The sequence below is a fragment of the Haliotis cracherodii genome, unplaced genomic scaffold, assembly GCF_022045235.1.
Source record: "Haliotis cracherodii isolate W230 unplaced genomic scaffold, xgHalCrac1.p SCAF_5, whole genome shotgun sequence".
In the NCBI taxonomy this organism is placed as follows: domain Eukaryota; kingdom Metazoa; phylum Mollusca; class Gastropoda; order Lepetellida; family Haliotidae; genus Haliotis; species Haliotis cracherodii.
The window spans coordinates 42504703-42521461 of NW_027266308.1; the positions used below are offsets into that span (position 1 = coordinate 42504703).

General features: G+C 35.2%; 2 protein-coding genes across 2 annotated transcripts in view; one reads left to right on the forward strand and one right to left on the reverse strand.

The window, feature by feature from the left end:
• LOC139443299 (tRNA (32-2'-O)-methyltransferase regulator THADA-like) overlaps window positions 1-8095 on the reverse strand; it is a 50129-nt gene extending 42034 nt beyond the window's left edge. The window contains exon 1 of the mRNA XM_071224275.1: window positions 8038-8095. The gene's annotated coding sequence lies outside the window, so the exon portion shown is untranslated. The remainder of the gene's footprint in view (window positions 1-8037) is intronic.
• Window positions 8096-8324: 229 nt separating this feature from the next.
• LOC139444206 (pleckstrin homology domain-containing family H member 2-like) overlaps window positions 8325-16759 on the forward strand; it is a 194169-nt gene continuing 185734 nt past the window's right edge. Inside the window, exon 1 of the mRNA XM_071225117.1 lies at window positions 8325-8582. The gene's annotated coding sequence lies outside the window, so the exon portion shown is untranslated. The remainder of the gene's footprint in view (window positions 8583-16759) is intronic.

Consider the following 16759-nt stretch of genomic DNA (forward strand, 5'->3'; position numbering starts at 1 on the left):
TGTTTTGTTCAACAACAAAGATTTATAAGTACTTTATTTGCCAGTCAACAGGGCCTGGCAGTCACATGAATTACTGGTTCAAGCCTAATTTTACCAGTAAAAAACTGGTATTTACCGGTAAACGGGAACACTGAATACATTATGAGCATGAGGAGTAGTAGATATAGGACTAGGTGGTTCCCTCCCATAAGGTAGACCTCCAAAATGCAGACCTCCCAAAAAGCAGTTAAAATTAGCTCACTAATTAATTGGGCCATTGTGGTACTGTAGGTTGGTCAGCCATTACCTTAGTTGTTTTAAAGGGAGTAATAAACGGGGTGTGGGGTGTATTCATTCAGACCCATCAATCAACTTTCAATAAACAACACATTAAACGAAAATCACACTAAATAAACATGTGATGCTCATTGGTTAAATAGAAAATTAGCAAAGTAAACCCATGGTCTTGCAGGGCCATATGAAAGGTTTTATGAGGATATATAAGATAGCTATGCGATAAATCGCAAAGAACAATGAAAAACGAAGCAGGGTTCTTTTCACGATAAAACATTGTTCTATCATGACTTCTTTTCTGGAGCTTCGAACATACGCAGACAACTTGATATTATTTTTTAGAAGAAAATGTCTTCTAAGATGTATTTGGGAAAAACAGATAAACGTTATGGCTGGAAGATTGCATAAAAAAATGGGAGAAATATGACAATCGGTATTGGGAGAATTGGGAGGTACAGATAATCAACATGCAAAAATAGTGAGAATATCTGGGATATACCAAAATTTAACCCCCATGTTCATTAAATGTGCTTGTTCAAAATTTTCAGATTGTATTCTGGCAGTCATCATTATAAAAATATGGGTAAATATTTTTAAAGCATGTACATTTTATAAACATTCTTAAAATGCACATAATCATGATTTAATGTTGACATCTAAGATCAGGAAATAAACAACTCGTGGTTGTTGTTTATCGTACAATAAAATAATAATCATTAATAACAATGTATCTATTTAACGATCTTAAGCTAAGTTCTAAAACGCATGTAATTTGTTGGGAACATATTTTGACTGCTGTATGCCTACCTCAAACTACCTAATCATATTGAACAAAGTTAAGATGATGATATGTAATATAAATGTGACAGATACAACATTGTACATATTTATTTTATTCACCTTCAGTGTCTGCTTTTAAGTGTTCAACTTTTATGCTTAATTATTGGTTAAGATAGATTACATGTAGTTAATGTGTCCTTCATGTTGTAGGCCTTAACAGACCCAAGCCAAGACGTGCTCAACTGATTGGCCAAGCTAACCCTCAAAGCTGACCCTTTGTCTCACTGCATGTTCTCAGTCTGCACACATTTCTTACACAGACATGTTGGCAAGTAAAATCATCTAAAATCATCTAAAATCAGGTTAGTTTAATATGTTTGTGTATATTTGTTTTGCATGTTATTGCATTTAAATGTTGCAGTATATTAAACCTATAATACTAAACTTAACTGAAAGTTTTTAATATTATCATATTCTCAGTTACAATCTATTGAAGTAAATGTGGTAAACAAGACTCATAAATTGTAAGCTTTGGGAATAACAAATATATCACTTTTCTGTCTCTCTATTCTTGTTTGTATGAGAAAGAGTGTATGTGTTGTTTTACAGAATAGTCTATGTTTTAAATGCTTTTGTGATCAGTTCTGTATAATATACAGTCTGTTCTATACAGGATCCGGAGTAATATTTTAAAGTGTATGTAAATAGTATAGTTGTATTTGTCATTGTTATAAAAGTACATCCTTTATTCAGATATCCGGAATAACAAGTTGCGGCACTGTGGTCAGGAAGACACCCCAGTCTCACCCACAGGGTAGGCACATGATTACTTGTATAGTCTGTTTTTATATTTGTGACACATAAGTGTATCACACTCGTAAATTCATGTGCATGTATATGTATGTATTTTGAAAGAGATTTATAATCTCTTGACACTTAGATAATATAATATATGGATAGTTATTCTATTTGGTTCTTACATCAGTTAGCAGATTATTGTACAGTATAACAACTAGTATATAAATAACGTAATGTAATGTAAAACGGTTTTTACAACAGTGATGTTGATGACTGCATTATGTATATAATATTGTTGATATTACTTATCATTCCTTTCATATGTTTCAGGGTGTAGATAAATATATGAAACGTCCATTGGCGGAATAAAACGTCTCTCACCCGTAGCGTGTGTTTGTATATTTCTCATACACTGCCCGGCTACAAATGGAGCCCCCAGTCAGGACTATAGCCGCCATGGAAGCAACATCCGCTATAGATGGTTTCCTTGAAGTGACTTTTGTGTGACCTTGGACACTGTCACGTGACATTTGTGTGTTTATTGTGACTTTTCCAGTATTGGATATTGCTACTTCAGCTTGAACATTCAATTCAATTCATGGACATTCTGATCATGTGAGTCCCCATCATGTATTAGTTCATTGTATAAACGTTACATCCTTGCTAGCTAGCATTTGACTTTCAATTTTATTTGTATCTGGTGCCAGGTCAGTTTAGTTCTGTGAACTGTGACTTTGCTTAACATCCCATATTTTGTATTTTTTCATGTACAAAGTTTTGTATTACAGTAGACTTCTTTGTCAGCTACTGCTCATTTTCCTGTTGTTACGAACATTGTCTACATAGCAACAGGTTCTTTTGTAATGAGTTTAGTTTAGTTAAGGTTAGTTTAGTTTAGTTTTGTTAAGTTCAGTTTAGTTTTGTTAAGTTTAGCTTAGTTTAGTTCTGTTTGGTTTTGTTAAGTTTTGCTTAGTTTAGTTTAGTTTAGTTCTGTTTGGTTTTGTTAAGTTTAGCTTAGTTTAGTTTAGTTTATTTTAGTTCTGTTTGGTTTTGTTAAGTTTGGCTTAGTTTATTTTTGTATAGTTTTGATTTAGTTTACCATTAGTTTTTAGTTAGTTTACTTATATAACGGTACTCAGTGTGTATGTGTGTATAAAAATGGCTTGATTTCATTTCTACTTTCTGTCCTTGTTTTATGAAAAAAAAGGTTAGCAAATAAAAATTAAATAAATTAAATAAGTGTGTCACACTTGTAAATTCATGTCACCTGTATATGTATGTATTTTGAAAGAGATTTATAATCTCTTGACACTTAGATAATATAATATATGGATAATTATTCTATTTGGTTCTTACATCAGTAAGCAGATTATTGAACAGTATATGTGACTTTTCCAGTATTGGATATTGCTACTTCAGCTTGAACATTCAATTCAATTCATGGACATTCTGATCATGTGAGTCCCCATCATGTATTAGTTCATTGCTAGCTAGCATTTGACTTTCAATTTACTTTGTATCTGGCACCAGTTCAGTTTAGTTCTGTGAACTGTGACTTTGTTTACATCACATATTTTGTATTTTTTCATGTACTAAGTTTTGTATTACTGTAGACGTCTTTGTCAGCTACTTCTTATTTTCCTGTTTGTACCAACATTGTCTACATAGCCACAGGTTCTTTTGTGATGAGTTTAGTTTAGTTTAGTTTAGTTTAGTTTAGTTTAGTTCTGTTTGGTTTTGTTAAGTTTAGTTTAGTTTAGTTTTGTTAAGTTTAGCTTAGTTTAGTTTAGTTCTGTTTGGTTTTGTTAAGTTTAGTTTAGTTTAGTTTTGTTAAGTTTAGCTTAGTTTAGTTCTGTTTGGTTTTGTTAAGTTTAGTTTAGTTCAGTTTTGTTAAGTTTAGTTTAGTTTAGTTTTGTTAAGTTTAGCTTAGTTTAGTTTTGTTAAGTTTAGTTCTGTTTGGTTTTGTTTAGTTTAGTTTTGTTAAGTTTAGTTGTGTTTGGTTCTGTTAAGTTTAGTTTAGTTCTCTTTGGTTTTGATAAGTTAAGTTCTCTTTGGTTTTGATAAGTTTAGCTTAGTTTATTTTTGAATTAGTTTACCATTAGTTTTTAGTTAGTTTACTTATATAACGGTACTCAGTGTGTATGTGTGTATGAAAATGGCATGATTTCATTTCTACTTTCAGTCCTTGTTTAATCAAATAAAAGGTTAGCAAATAAAAATTTAATTGTATATAATTTTATAAATTAGATGTAAGCTAAACATGTCTCAATTTACTGACTGTATGACGACAGACTTTTGCACTTTCTTTGAACATTTTACATTATGTTACTAACATCCCCTTCCACTCCCCCTGTGTTGTCTGTAGATTTAGAATTTAGTTTGCAAATACACTTTGTAGGTATTGTTTATTCAACTTGGGATTTGCATATGCCTAGTATTACATTCAAGTATATGTACACCTTATCCTGTGTACACTTGTGATGCGCTTCTTTCTTTTGTACGCCATGATATAACGGGAATACTGTTAAAACCCGCCTTAAACCAGCCTTAAACCAAACTCACTCACTCTTTCTTTTGTGAGTATATAATTACACTTTGTCTTCCCGTGTGATATGTTGGGAGGGATTGCCTTTCAGCTTAGTTTGTGTATTAGTTGTCTGAACGAGTTCTGACATTCCACTTGTTTGTCTTTGTTTGCCCTTGTGGTCGGTACAGGCCTTATCCACCTCACTTCACACATGTACAGTAGATATTTCCTACTGTGGTTAATCTGTTTGCGTTCCCATAGCTGCATTTCTGAACGATTACAACATGAGTACGTTGCATATTTCATGCATCTGTCAGTGTGACACTCTATATCACTTGGTACTTGCTTTGCAATCATCACGCGATTGGTGTTTCCCTCATTTGACCTCCTGGTACCCTTTGATATTCCCTCTACCTCGTTGGTACATGGTCTGCTTTTTGAGCAGTTGTGTTGGTTTTCTTTGCCTACTTCTGCTGCATTCCTTAACCATGGAGTTCAAGGATGAGGAGCTGGAAGGCATGGCCACACTTTTTAAGAAGTTGGGGATGCAACCAAAGGCTGATACGTCTGAGGATTTTAAAGCCTGGATCAAGGACATGTATTCTTGCCAAGGCCCTCTTACCAGGGAAAATGAAGAGACAACTGGACCTCCTACTCAACCACAGATGCAGGATGTTAAGCCTGGAAACAAGAGCAGCTGTCATTGAGAAGGGAAACAGAGTACTTATAAAGGTGGTTGCCTTTGACGGCCAGCACAAGTTAGCAGACAGATGGGAAGAAGATATTTGTGTCATCTTGGACTAAATCTATCCATACCAGTATTTGTCGTTGGTAAGGAGAATGGACAAGGACGGACAAGAACCTTGCACAGGAATTTACTGCTTCCTATCGGCTCTCTTCCCCATACAGCGCCAGTGCCTAAACCAAGACGAATCAAGTCTCCACAACCACAACCTAAAGTTCGACCAAGGACGCGTGTAAACCAGACACCAGAGAAGACACCACAGGCATCTCACAGGATGAAGATGAACTGGAAGATGGAGAAGATATGGTGTTAGTCACCACTTATCATTCAGACTCTGCAGGGTCAGCTCTTTATCCAGCTGACAGGCCACCTGAAGACAAGCCGACCGAAGATGTTGAGAGTGAGGACCAGAACACTGAAGTGGATGGAAGGGATGAGACTGTAGATGTTGAACTACAGGAACAGCCTACAGAGGAACCTCAAGTTCCACCTGTGAATGTCCCACCCGACGGGGAACTTGCTGCTGCTGCACCAGTACACCCTGTACCACCGAATCCTCAACCAAAGAGGTCTGTTCGAAAGCAGATACCCCCAAAAAGGATGAGCGGTGGTGGGTTTGCTCTTTCAGCAGTTACTCAACCAGACTGTTTATCTCGAGCAGACTATCTCAGTTCTCTCATAGAGGAAGGAGTGCTTGAGGGGCAGCCAAAACATCTTTCTGATGCCCTTCTGGATCTGGTCACAGGAAAGAATAAATGCCGAGGATGAAATTTCACTGAGTGGGAAGAGTGTGACAGATACAACATTGTACATATATATTTTATTCACCTTTAGTGTCTGCTTTTAAGTGTTCAACTTTTATGTTTAATTATTGGTTAAGATGACGTGCTCAACTGATTGGCCAAGCTAACCCTCAAAGTTGACCCTTTGCCTCAGTGCATGTTCTCAGTCTGCACACATTACTTACACAGACATGTTGGCAAGTAAAATCATCTAAACTCAGGTTAGTTTAATATGTTTGTGTATATTTGTATTGTATGTTATTGTATTTAAATGTTGCAGTATATTAAACCTTTAATACTAAACTTAACTAAAAGTTTTTAATATTATCATATTCTAAGTTACAATCTATTTAAGTAAATGAGGTAAACAGAGAAGATACAATTCAAAGCTGGTAATGTTTTGCAAAATGAATAACCATTTCTCCCCGGAATATCTTTGTAGGCTTATTCCTGATACAGTTTCGGAAAACACAAATTATGACTTAAGGGATAAAACTAATCCCTCGAACAGTGAAGTATAAAACAAAAGCTTATGCAGATTCATTTATACCAACTACAACACAATTTTGAAATGTCTTACTAGAAAACCTAACGGGGGCAGAGACTGTTACACAATTTTAGAATTTGCTTCACGTAAAGGGAGATAATGGTATACACTGGGATTTAAATTATGGAAGCAGATTATGTCAAATTATTCAGTCGCCTCAGGCTTGGCTGCAGCTATCTTAATGCAGATCAATATGATAGATATAACTGGGATACAAAGTCTTGTTCCTGTGGATATCATACCAAACATACATTACACTTCTTTTTTGTGTGTACAAATTACTATGTTCTTCGAAATGAAATGTATTTTTACCAACATGGTTATTCTTTACAAACAGTGCTCTGTGGAAATTTGTATTTGAGTAAGGAAGGGCAAATCCTAATATTAGATTCTATTCAAAACTTCATATTAAAAACTGTCAGATTTTCATTTAAATGAATTGTTTAATATAAACTGCAAATAGATTTATTATATATACACTTTTAGCTTGGCATGTACAATTCATTTGTTACATCTAACCTTCACTAATGTATTTATTGTCATATGTCCTATGTAAAATGGAGCGGTATTAACATAAGCGCTTCGCTTGTTTACCAATCCATTTTCACACTTTTGTGAAAATAAATATGTTTAAACCATGTGTTAAGCAAGACTTATAAATTTAGGCTTTGGGAAAAACTAATATATAGATATCACTTTTCTGTCTCTCTATTCTTGTATGTATGAGGAAGAGTGTATGTGTTTTACAGAATAGGCTATGTTTAAAATGCTTTTGTGATCAGTTCTGTATAATATACAGTCTGTACTATACAGGATCCGGAGAAATACTTTAAAGTGTATGTAAGAAGTATAGTTGTATTAGTTATTGTTATAAACATGATAAAGTATATATATGCTTTATTAAGATATCCAGAACAATAAGTTGCAGCACACTAGTCGGGAAGACACCCCAGTCTCACCAACAGGGTAGGCACGTGATTACATGTATAGTCTGTTTTTATATTTGTGTGACACTTAAGTGAATCACACTTGTAAAGTCATGTATGTATTTTGAAAAGATAAGATTTAGATAATGTAATATATAATTATTCTACTTGGTTCTTACATCAGTTAGCAGATTATTGTACAGTATAACAACTAGTATATGAATAACATCTGTTTGTTATGTAACACGGTTTGTACTTCTGTGATGTTGATGACTGCATTATGTGTATTGTTAATATTACTTATCATTCCTTTGAAATGTTTCAGGGTGTTGATAAATATATGAAACAACCATTGGCGGAATAAAACGTCTCTCACCCGTAGCGTGTGTTTGTATATTTCTCATTCACTGTCCGGCTACATAAAACTGCTCAAACCAGACAGGTAGAGACCACTGATCTTTAGTTAAATTAGTGGGCCAAATTAGTTTCGTCTCATATGTTACGAAACAACAAATAGTATTATGCATGTCGCGTAAACCTGTCAAATCAGATTGATGATAAACAACACCTAATGAATGTCATGGAGTAGGATTCTATCGACAGTCGACCTACATATTTGCTATTGGAAATAATTGGTGATCTTACTGGAGATACGCTACCTTGCCTTATTAGCTGCTGGGTTGATCATATATTGTCATCTTGTAAACAAGGTGCACACGTGGGTGGCGCCATCTTGACAGTTTCGCAGTAAAGAGTGCATGATTAATTCATATTCATTGAGGAATTAAATTATAGGGACATTTTTGTTGTGCAACACATTAATTCATTATTATTGTAATATGCGTCTATTTTTAATTTCAAATGGAAGTATTTGTTTATTATTATTTTGTGTTCACTCCTGATTACTTTCCATATGTGCCTTACTTCCGGTTTTCAATACACCGACGGAGAAGCCTGTTGAGCATAAAACACGAACCATGCGCAGTTTTGTTATTTAAATGTCCATCGCATATTAGTTCATTATACCGTAATTTACTTATAGTCTTCATCTAGCCTTCATAGGGAAAAGGAATTGTCTTGCAAGCAACGGTGATACTTGCGACTGAATGGGTGTCAACAAAGTCTCGGCTAAGACAGAGGTGTCAAGTGTCACATCAGAAATCGATCATCTTTTTATGACAGTGTGCAATTCCGGTACTTACAGGTAAGTCCATCCACATTCTTCACAGACAATGAAAGAGTTCATGTCAATGTTTACGAGTTTATGCAAAATGATAGTGTTAACAAACTGCCAACAAACCTGTGCTCTGCACGGGCATAGTGTCATGGTATTATTGGATTGAGCAAACAAAAGGTATTTTATCTGGTTATTATGGCCCTGTGCAGATGTATCTTTTGACAAGGTTGGACTGGACAACTGACATGATTATTAGGGGATATTTTAAAGAGGAATTCATGACATGACATTATAACAGATGATGATGTTTGAGTATATAGTGTTAGTGATAAGAAATTAATAATGATGAATGTTGTTTGTTTATTATGGTCATGTTTGTATATTGTAATCTAATGTAAGTACAAACTACAGCATGTAGGGTACGATGATTGATGATATATCAATGAACATCACAAATGTTATTGCTAATTTTAATCACCAACATTTAATATGATACTGCTGTATGTATTGGGTCAGGGATGCTACCTTGGCTGCTAGCATCCATAGGTGGGTGTTCTTGTCTCAGACTGACCTTGTTTATGATCATTGGTGTGTCAGCACCTTACTGTTTCCAGTTGTCGGTTCAGTCACCATAGTGATAAACATCTTCTTCACACTGGTCCTTCTACTTTAATTTTCCTAATACTAGTAATAGTGCCCTGATATAACTGAAATACTGTGAAGGGGGCATTAATGCATCAACATTCACTCACCCATGTGTACTGTTGGCTTGTTTGTGGTGGCGGTATGTCTAAATACAATATACTTTCAAACCTTACAGTCAAGTTACAATATTGTATGTAGTCATGATGGTGTGAACATATTCTGTATGCATGTTGACACTATATCACATCAGTGCCCTGTTACCTAGCCATCATGAAGACGATGCCAGAGATAAGAATCATGTTAAGATTTTTTATCGGAACTTTAATTCACATACGTGGTATTCTCAGATATTAAGAGTATCCTTTTAGAGTGATTCATGATCACTTGGTGTAAGTTCTAATAATCTTGACAATATGTTAACTGAATTAGTATTTTATCAATTTAATTATGTCATTATTATTAAAATGTTAAGATTTTATAATGTACACAAGGTGATGATTATACAGTGCAACATGTCCAAAATGGACTTGTCCTTAGACATTTTTGTTTGTACCAGACTATTTTCATGGTCAGACAGTTTTAGATTAAATTACCATGATAACAAGCAATTAAAATTTGTTGAAGTCACTTTCTCAATGCAATATTTTAGGCTTAATCTCTAGGACAAAAGATCAGTTTTTAAGGTAATACATTCGTCCTGATTTCGATTAGTTTCAGACTCACCGAGCACATTTCACTTGCACTATCGGAGAAGCTGATTAAATCAATCATCTATATGTTTACAACATGACTGGTGCTCCCGGCTTCTACCTTTCTGAAAATAGCATAAATAAACACAAGTTACCTAAGACTTCCGAATCAGCTGATCGGTGGCTCACGCTAAACCTGAATAATACACACTGCTGTCTAAATTGGACTATTATTTCAGTGAAAACGAATCTGGCTTCGATTGGTTTCACTGTAAACAGATATTATCCCATGCCGTTCTAAGCCATGCTATTCAAACACATTCACTTGCCTGAAATTCTGAGCCATTTTCAGATCTCCATTGTGCTCCTTGGTAATTTTCACTGAAAGGCTTTTTGATCACATCGTGATGGTGATTGCACTGATCTTGAAATGTATGCTTGTCTTCACAGACCAAGTTTAAGTCTTTGGGTAGCTTTTCTTGTACATTTCCAACAAATTGGATTTATCTATCATATGTATACCATGTATACTGGCACCATGGACATATGTTATGGGATTACAATTAACATGATTACCGTAATCGAAGTAATAAGCGCCCCGCTCTAATAAGCGCCCACGGCAATATTTGCTAAAATATTGGCAAGTGAACAATCCCAATTAGCATCCCTTCCGATTGATCAATGTACACAAGACATATTTATTCATGTATAATACACACTTATGTGTTATATGCACCCTTAAGTATGGGCAATTAAATTCTGGAAAAATATATTTGTCGTATATAAACAGTTCAGACCATCAGCATAAACATGATAAACCACAAAATTTATCTTTCAATTCTGTTTTTTTCCACCAAAATAATATTCTAATAAGAGCCCCCTATTTCTAATTTTGAGAGCGCCCTGGGCTCTTATTATGTCGAATATGGTAACATAAAATAATGTACAAATGTGTTTCCTTGTGTCCAGGGGCAATCGGGTAGTCTTGTGGGCTCGTCACACCGAAGACCCGAATTCGATTTCCGACATGGGTGCAATGTGTGAAGCCCATTTCTGGTGTACCCCGTCGTGGTATTGCTGGAATATTGCTAAAAGCGGCGTAAAACAATACTCGCTCACTTTGTGTCCAAATGACCATAACAATTGCTGATAGTCGTTAGCAAGGTACAACAATGGTAATCATTGGGTCCATTTTACATATTTTTGTGGCAGAGTTTTCAATGTGTGTGTGAGAAAGTAGCTACGGTTATATAACAAACTCAAAGGGACCACTAATTTTAGTTTGTTATACATGTTATAACCGTAGTTTGTTACAAGTATGTATACAGCATAACTACAGCACATTTTAGGGACAAAAATATTATAAACGTAGTTGACTGTATTGGGCCAGATTTTTATTTTACGGATGAGCCTGTCCTGAATGTTAGAAATAAAACAAAGACTGTTTTAAATGAAAGTAAGCTGTCACCACTCCTTGTTAGCATGGTTAGGAGTGTTATTTTGATAGTTTTGTTGGAAAATAGAAGGTAGAGCTGACATACATTTTCAAAAACTTTATTTGTTGATCATGTCTTGGAGAAGTCTATATTTACTGAAGAAGGGCAGTCAGACATCTGTCAGGTGTTTTGAGTTTTACTGAAATAACATGTGTCAAGTCCTGTGTTTTTTGTTGTTGTAAATACTGTTCAGTTTTACTAAGATGAATTTAGATAGCTTTGATTAACTTGCCTGTTTCGGGAGACCATTTTGCTTTGGTACAAACACACTTTGAACATTTTGAATGATCCAGTTTGATCTAGAAGCAACTGGTTCTTTTAAAAATTGTCCTTTTTAATTTTGGAGTGACCATCCAACCTAATTTATTAACTTGAAAGCTGAGAGAAACAGAAAAATAAAACATGTTACATTAATCTGCTAATAGGACATCAATTTCACCCATTACTGACTTGACAGAGTTTGCCATCGACTGGACAGAGGTTTTAGTTTAAGAAATCCCATAGCTTTAAACAAAAAAAATCACCTGAAAAATTATTCAATCCTAAGAATATTTCAACAGCAAAATTTGCCAAGGAGTGTCCTCTTGGCATGTATTCTTGTATTTATTGTCATATGTCCAATAGCTCTCTTAATCCAATTCATTTCATATGTTATGACAAAAGATGTATATCACTACATCTAAAATAGCCAACATTAACTGCAAAACACACTTCTAGTATTATACCCTGTTTAAATGATATATGCTTTATAAATCAAAATATGTTCTATTTGTTCCACCTTTGGTTTTTGTGGCGCCATGGGTTTACCATTTTTTTAATGGGAGATGTGTATCCTGCAACAAAAGGGGACAGAGTTTGGAAAGCATTACTCTCGATCTACAACTTTTTGGCTACTAGTAAGCTGCTAAGACTCTCCTGCTATCAGTACCAGAGAAGCAAATGATGACTTGTAACATCTCACCAGAATCAATAGGAAAAGCCTTTTTATTACCAAAGTGGGTCTGATTTGGATTAATATGAATATTGATTTTAGCATTGGGAAACTTCATAAGGATGATACGAAACCAAAAAAAAGGATTGGAAGTGGAGGGGAGGATTGAGAATGGAAATTGCGCAGTAAATGTTTCCATTCAGCGACAGTTGTAGAGTTTCAAAGCAGTCAGCTCTCTTAGCCTGGTAATAATAAATGTTGGCTTTATGATGCACTCCATTTAATTTGACTTAATATTGGACGTGATCATTTGCTATGACTCAGTGTTGAGGAATGTCTTTGCTTGGATTGTTGATAATTGATTTATGCTCGTTAATGGTGTCAAATGGTGTACAATGTTCGTAATGTTCATTACACTCGGGATACATCTCAGCATCAGACCATCACGAGACATCCCATCCCAAGTTTATCATGTTCATCATCATGATCATACAAGCTGAAAAAAGTACCTTGAATTTGAAATTGTGTTCATGATCTCCTGGCATGTAATAATATTATTTAAGCAAACATGTCAGAGCAAATTGTAATTGGGTTTGTGGATGACACAGTTCTATCTCTTCATTGTGCCAACCCTGTTTACTGGTCAATTACATCTTAACATGTGAAGACACTGTGTTTTCTTTAACATGTTTAACAGAAAGATTTCTAAAATATTCTTGATTTGGCCCGTGACTCAAACTACCTCACAATGTACAGAGATCAAAAAGTATTCCATGGTGTGGAAACCTCTTCTGGAAAAGGGGATTTATCTAGACCTGACCAGAGTCCGATAATGAGCCCCTAGTCTCCAGCAAATGACAGAAATAATTCCCAATTTGAATTACCGTATTCTACGTAATAAGCGCCCCGTTCTAATAAGCGCCCACGGCAATATTTGCTAATATATTGGCTTGTGAACAATCTCAATTAGCACTCCTTCCGATTGATCAATGTACACAAGACTTATTTATTCACGTATTATACGCACTCGTGTGTTATATGCACTCTTAATTAGGGGCAATTAAATTCTGGAAAAATGTTTCTGTCGCATATAAACATTTCAGTGTGTCAGCATAAACCACAAAATTTATCTTTCCACCAAAATAATATTCTAATAAGAGCCCCCTATTTCTAATTTTGAGAGCGCCCTGGCCGCTTATTACGTCGAATATGGTAAATTTCTCCCAATTTCTCAGAATTGACAAAAGAAAGAACTGTAAAATAATTCTATTTTGGACAATACCCTGTTTGTTTTCCCAGTGGGTACGAACTGAATCTTAGATAAGTCCCAGAAGGTACTTCTCCTGGACATTGTTAGCCTGTAGATATAACATGTATAAAGAAGAAACTGAAATTGTCTGAATTACAATCACAATCACTTTGGCATCACGGTGCTGTAAAAATGTGTGGAAAGTCTTTAATGTACAACCAATGGTATGACAATATTTCAATTTGAGCTGTCAAAAGGATTATCAATCTACTATCATTTCTTATTGATATATCACAAAATGTTAAACAATGAAAAAATGAAAAATGAACATTGTAATGGTTGTAATTATGTTGTTTTCCATTAGGCCATAATTTTGTTTATGAGACTGACCAAAAAAAACAACTGAAATTTAAAAAAAATTAAAATGACTTTTGATATATTTTTGGGATGACTGTGTTTTATATTTAGGTAAATTTAGAAATCACGAGATTTTATCACCGCTGTTCAGTACAAAATGGGGTTTATGATAATACATAGAAAAAAATCTTTATTTTAACAAAAAAAACTCCCAACGAATTATCTTTCGGTATGTGACCAGTGTCATCTCATTTGTCAAACTTAAAAATCACAAATACAACCATTGAGTTGTCCCACAATCAAATGCTTGTTACCCAATGAGTTGGTTTTTTTCACTTTAGTAGCTGTACTAATCTAGATGTTGAAAATTATTATTTATTTAGTTTTTATCACCTACATTGAAGTTTAGGCCAAATGTTTTTTGAACCAACTACTAAAAAATAAAGAGAGTCTTTTGGAAGTGGAAGTTGATATTACTCAATATATTTAAGAGTTTTGTCCTTATGCCAGCTTTTAACATGTCTAAAAATTGGACGTCTAAAAATTGGCAGAGGTCGAACCTCACTAACTTCAAAAGTAATGTAATTATTTCATGATGAGAAGTACAATGAATAAAATCCATGATGGATCAGTGTGAGCATGGTGAGAGCTGTGAATATGTAGGAATATTGAGAGCCATAACAAGCACCAGCAAAACCACCAGAATGTCCTAGTCACAAGTCGGCTTATAAGCATGATAGGAGGGTCCCCGTGAAGATCCGGGTCAGAACTGGTCTTCAGCAACCCATGCTTATCATAAGAGGCAATTTACAGGATCAGGTGGTCAGCATGGTCAGACTCGCTGACTTTGTTGATACATGTCATCGCCTTCCAATTACGTGGATCAATGCTGCTGATGTTGATCACTGGATTGTCTGGTTCAAATTCAATTATTTACAGACTGCCTTCATAAGATATAAGGTTCGATTCCCGACATGGGTACAATGTGTGAAGCCATTTCTGGTGTCCCCCGTCGTGATATTGCTGGAATATTGCTAAAAGCGGCGTAAAACCATACTCACTCACTCATATGATATAGATGGTATATTGCTGAGTGGAGAATTAAACAACAAATATGCAAAAAACATAGTAGGGTTCCAGTCCTATTAACACAAGCTGGAATGAATTTTGTTTGTTTGGCATGTTTAGTGGTTTCAACTCTAGGATTTGACAAATACTTGCTAGATCAAGTATAAATCAGAAGTAATTCTTTTGATAATTTGAATAAAACAACATGAATGATATCTCCTCTTGGTGGAACACATTGGCTTCTACATTCTACTAGCGATTGCAGTTTTCACTTGCTATGTGATTAAAATAGCAGTATGTTATACTGCCTGGTGTATGTATTGTAATAATGTTATAATTGTAATATTTGGTATGGTTACACCTGACGGTAAAAATAATAAAATAATAAGTCCATTTATTATGTGCCAAATTCCATTCACCACGCGGGTGCTCATGGTGTTCCATTATTAGTACCCCGTTCAAAGGATCAGTGTGCACTTGATTTCTATTCTCAGCTTACTGGCTGTATACAACCCAAGCTGTCTTGAGGTGCTAGAAGGTTAACAGTCACATTACCATCTCATCCTACTGGGTACCCAGTCACTGCATGTTTCGAACAAAGTCACTTGCCAATTTCATTAAAATCAGATCTTAGTTCTTGCTACCGCTAAACAAAGATCTGAGGACATACCATTTCGGGTCACATCAGCCCGACCTTGTGCAAACTTTGACCGACCAATCAAATGACTGACAAGAAGCCAACATTAGCCAATCAAAAGGCAGCTTTCTCGTTTTTTACGGCACAAATGTCAAATTGGCGACTACACTTCGAAACATATTTTGACAAATTCTGAATTAAAAATTTGAAACCTGAACCAAAGAACATTCTGGAATGGCTAAATAGATGGTCTAGATTGTATGGATTCAGTCGTTAAGCCCGTAACAATCGTTCAGAATACCCCATGTCATAGTTTTCGTGGTTGCATGATTACAAATCACATTCCGACTGTCACTTTCATGATCTGGTAATTGATGCACTGATTGGTTGGAAGAAAGGTCGTTCTGACGTGACCCCTAATGGGATGTCCTCAGACCTTTGTTTAGCAGTAGCAAGAAATAAGATCAGATTTTAATGAGATTCAGTCACTTTCCTTAGGAGACACCACATGTGCTACTTGTGCTTCAGCGTGGGGCAGGACAGAAGCTCTGGAAACTCACAAAAGTCAATCTGCCGAACACAGTCACCCATACAACTACTCTCCGCAACCAATGCTGCTTAACTGCATCTGATTTGTGATCTGTGACCTGTGCTTATGACCATGTGTCCCCACCTTTAATATTTATATTGGTCAAATTAAGGAAGAAAACAACCATATTGATAACAACCACTGTTCTGAGTTTTCCATAACCTGTGGTTGTTGTTTCAGACTCAAGTATCAATTCATCATCTTGCAGTATATGAGAAAAGATCAATGTGTCTGAGAAAACTACCAACCTATTAATCGGTGTTGATTGTGGAACATATTGAAGCAGTTGTGGCCATTGTTTGTACTGGAACTACCACGATTACCCTGAAAGCTGCTTAGGCCATGAAAAAATGTGTAATATGAAATGTATAATCTAAAAAGAGTAATATAAATATTTTTTGTGTAGTACTACTTTCCCAACTAACCCTAATCAAGAGCCCTGAGCTTAGACCTACTTTCTCTTTGTTCTCAAGTTGCACTATACCTTTTCCACCACCTTGGTATTGTCCATATTTGATGCTTGTGTAAATACGATATGGATGT